The sequence below is a fragment of the Sturnus vulgaris genome, unplaced genomic scaffold, assembly GCF_052056855.1.
Source record: "Sturnus vulgaris isolate bStuVul1 unplaced genomic scaffold, bStuVul1.hap1 Scaffold_192, whole genome shotgun sequence".
Classification (NCBI taxonomy): domain Eukaryota; kingdom Metazoa; phylum Chordata; class Aves; order Passeriformes; family Sturnidae; genus Sturnus; species Sturnus vulgaris.
In genome coordinates, this window is record NW_028276155.1 from 3,353,057 (window position 1) to 3,357,434 (window position 4,378).

General features: G+C 57.3%; 1 pseudogene; it reads right to left on the reverse strand.

Moving 5' to 3' along the window:
* Window positions 1-1,413: 1,413 nt before the first annotated feature.
* On the reverse strand, window positions 1,414-2,508 carry LOC148218257 (28S ribosomal RNA; annotated as a pseudogene).
* Between the last annotated feature and the right edge of the window lie 1,870 nt (window positions 2,509-4,378).

Here is a 4,378-nt window from a genome sequence, read left to right on the forward strand (position 1 = left end):
GTGGTGTTCCTTCCTGCTCAGCCCCGGCGCCGCTCAAGCCTGTGGCAGGGCGGCAGCGCGGCGGACGGGCGGGCGGGCGGGCGGCCGAGGGGGGGATGGAGGGAGCGAGCGAGCGCTGCAGAAATGAAGCCCGGAGCAGGGCCGCGGTCCATTCGAGCACGGGGAGGGGGCGCGGCAACGCTGCCGGCTGCTCTCGGGGAGCGCTTGGGGAAGCGGGGTGCCGGCACCATGTCGGCGGAGCGGACAGGGGCTGCGGCTGGGGAAGAGGCCGGCGGAGCTCGCCAGTGGCCGCTGGCGCATGGAGCCGGCAGGGACACCTGGGCACGCTGGGACCAAAAGTCGCCCGCCTTCACGTCCCGCCTTTCGCCAGGGGGAAGAAGACGCGAGAGCAGGGCTGCCTGCGGGGCTGCCAGTGCCCGCGGGCTTGCCGGACATGCAGGCCGACCGCCGAAGGCGTGCTCGCCTCTGTGGAGACGACAAGGGGGCCGCGCGACCGATGGAAGAGACGGGGCGCCATCGCGCGGCGGCCGGGCGGCAATGCTGGCCGACGGTAACAGGTCTACCCCGCAGTGGGCGGCCAGAGACTAAGTCCGGCAGAGGGCAACAGGTCTACCCGGCAATAGCCTGCTATAGACCAAGGCCAGCCGAGGGCAACCAGTCAACCCACCTCTCGGCCGCCAGGTACGAAGGGAAGCGCAAGGCTGCCGGTCTACCTCGCAACAGGCGGCCAAAGACTGAGACCTGGCGGTGGCAATCGGTCTACCCTCTTTCCCCTCACCAGGTGGCAAAGTCCGGTCCAGGGCACCCGGTCTACCCAGCACCCACCAGGACGGCAAGGCACCGGACTGGGCTCCAAGTGCCACCCTCTTGGCCTCCCAAACGCCGACCAACCACGTTTGTGGACGCGGCATGATGGGCGTGGCACGTTGCGCCCTGGTCCCCGGCCTCGGGCCCGGGTCCCTGGGCTCCTGCCCCAGCCGACACCAGGTCTACCTTGCTGCCTGGAGACAGCAGCAAACAGATCCCTCTCGCACCGCACATGCGCACGGTGAAGGGAAACCCGCCAAGTCAAGCCCCCGCACCGCGTATTGGGTCTGGGACCCGCGCGCAGGGAAGTCGAGGCCGCATGGCCCGGTGGGGCCTCTCTTTCTTTCTGGCTGGTGGTGCAGCACGCGGCCCTTGGCTCGCTGCCTGGCCCCCGGAGTCCGCGTATCGGGCCTGGGACCCGCGTGGAGGAGGGCGCGAAGGCGGACCTGCGTGAGCGAGGGGCGCCCTGCGCGCGCCCTCGCTACCGGGGCCGCCTGTCGGCCCCGGCCCACTGAGAGAGCCCTTGGAGGAAGCAAGCAAGGAAGGAAGGAAGCGCACCGCACCCACGCGCCGGAGCGGCGGGCCGGCCGGCCCGTTTCGAGCTACAAAAGCTTGTATCGAGGGCTGATTCTCAATAGATCGCAGCGAGTGAGGTGCTCTGCTACGTACGAAACCCTGACCCAGAATCAGGTCGTCTACGAATGATTTAGCGCCGGGTGCCCCACGATCATGCGGTACGCGACGGGGGAGAGGCAGCACCGCATCCGTCCGCCCCTCTGGCTCCCAACCACGAGCAGCACTCCTCACCGGGCCCGCCCGCGGACGGGCGGGCGGCCGGCTATCGCGAGCCCACCGAGGCACCGGCGGCGCTGCGGTATCGCTACGTCTAGGCGGGATTCTGACTTAGAGGCGTTCAGTCATAAGCCTGCAGATGGTAGCCTCGCGCCAGTGGCTCCTCAGCCAAGCGCATGCACCAGGGGTCTGAACGTGCGGTTCCTCTTGTACTGAGCAGGATTACTATTGCAACAACACATCATCAGTAGGGTAGAACTAACCTGTCTCACAACGGTCTAAACCCAGCTCACGTTCCCTATTAGTGGGTGAACAATCCAACGCTTGGTGAATTCTGCTTCACAATGATAGGAAGAGCTGACATTGAAGGATCAAAAAGCGATGTCGCTATGAACGCTTGGCCGCCAAAAGCCAGTTATCCCTGTGGAAACTTCTCTGACACTTCCTGCTTGAAACCCAAAAAGCCAGAAGGATCATGAGGCCCCACTTTCACGGTCTGTATTCGTACTGAAAATCAAGATCAAGCGAGCTTTTGCCCTTCTGCTCCACGGAAGGTTTCCGTCCTCCCTGAGCTCGCCTTAGGACACCTGCGTTACGCTTTGACAGGTGTACCGCCCCAGTCAAACTCCCCACCTGCCGCTGTCTCTGGAGCGGGTCGCGGCCAGTGCGCGCCGGCCGCTTGGCGCCAGAAGCGAGAGCCCCCCTTGGGGCTCGCCCCCCCGCCTCACCGGGTAAGTGAAAAAAACGATCAGAGTAGTGGTATTTCACCGACAGCCGGGACGCCGATGGGCGGGTCGCCCCGCGCCGCCGAGCACGCGCCCAGCCTTGCACTCATTATACACCTCTCATGTCTCTTCACAGCGCCAGACTAGAGTCAAGCTCAACAGGGTCTTCTTTCCCCGCTGATTCCGCCAAGCCCATTCCCTTGGCTGTGGTTTCACTGGATAGTAGGTAGGGACAGTGGAAATCTCATTCATCCATTCATGCGCGTCACTAATTAGATGACGAGGCATTTGGCTATATAATAAACATATACAGTGTTCTATGTTCCTCTTCCAAGTTAAGTAAAGGTGGCCCGTCCACCTATAGTCAAATCAGAATTTGGGGCCCAAAAGCTGTTATGGGGCCAGATGCAGTTATGAAGGATGAACCCCTCCCACCCAAACCAATTCTCACTGTCCAGTGCAACCAACAGGAGGGGAGGGGTCAACAACTTTATTAGGTAAAACAGAAACAATTGAACGAGCTTTGCTCCCAAAGATGTGAACAATATCAACAGAGGAAGAGAGCGCTCTGAGTGCCAAGGCTCTTGCAGTCTTCCCTAGCCTCGATTTAGAGAGACCGAGAGTCTGTAGCACGTCAGAGTTCTTTGAGTACCACTTTCCCCGTGCCCCAATGGGAAAGCCTATAAATTCGACATCTGCGGCGTTAGTAAGGTCTTGAATTTGCGGCAGAAGGTGTTGATATTTAGTCACCTTTTCCGCAGCTGCTCTCTTTAGAGAGTGCTTGTCATGTTCATAACGTACAGTCACATCCACCACCAATGCCTTGCTGTCCTTAACAAAGATTAAATCAGGTTTAAATAATTCATTGCTATCATCCCTTATCTGCGGTTCCTGGAATACAGTCCACCCTCCTTTTTTAGCTTCGGCACTAAGGGTGTCACAGATGGAGTTGTGCCGCTTGATCCTGGCGTCCTGGGTGATCGGGCAAGTTCCAATGATATGGGCAGCTGACTCGTATTCTGCTTTACAGTGCCTGCAAGATCGTGCATAACTTTCTTTCCTACCCCTGACCAGGAATTCTCGTGTGGGGTAGACATTCGCCCTTAGTTGCAGACCGGTGATCAGTTTACGATAAGGTATGCCTCTGTAGTTCCTTCGCCAGTTGTTACTGATGGTGTCTTCCTCAAAGATCTCAATTCCATGGCCCTGTGATGCTAGCTTTTTCCATTTCTTAAATTCAGTTTTTCTCCAATTAGATGGTTTTGGGTAATGAATTTTTGGAGCAGGGACCTCCCATTCTGATAAGTCCTCATTTCCCATGACAATGGGCATCATTGTACTACGCTCCCAAATTGATAGCATGGCTTCTTTCGCACCTCCATCTCTGATCCATAGCTTCTCATATAGTGTCTCCAGGTTTTCTCCCTTTAAAAACTTTCTTAGGGCCTTGTCAGATGTTTGGGCCAATCAATGTAGACGTCTCGCTTGTACACTTGGGATCAGCGCCGCCAATTTGATGATGCCTAGTCCACCATCTCTGCAACTTGAATATAGGATGGCATCGCATGTGCACGGTGGGAGATGTAACCAATCCTTGACTGCATTCCGAATACTCGAGTCAAGGGACTCAGGGGCCCAGCTTTGGTCTCGGTGTGGTCGGCCAGATACATCAGTCTCGGGATGGTATAAGACCGAAGTATATCAATCTTTTGTAGGGGTTTGAGTGGTGCCTCCCCAATTCGACGGAGCCATCCTTCCATTTTCCTTGACAATCCAGAGTCTGACCTGTACACCAAGATACTTTTCAGAGCTTCCTGGATTGATCATGTTCAGCGGGGAACCTTTGATGAGCCAAGTTGGACAATCATTGATGGTATACGAGTCCTTAGTTGGCCTGATGTAGAATCCATAACATTTCTTCCCCTGAGTTTGGAGTCCCATAGATTGCAGAAGGTCTCCAAGATTTTGATGTTCTCACACATACCGTCCCAGGAATTACTGAGTAGTACTAGGTCATCGGCGAAGGCCATTGCTGTAACTTTTAGTTTGCCTCG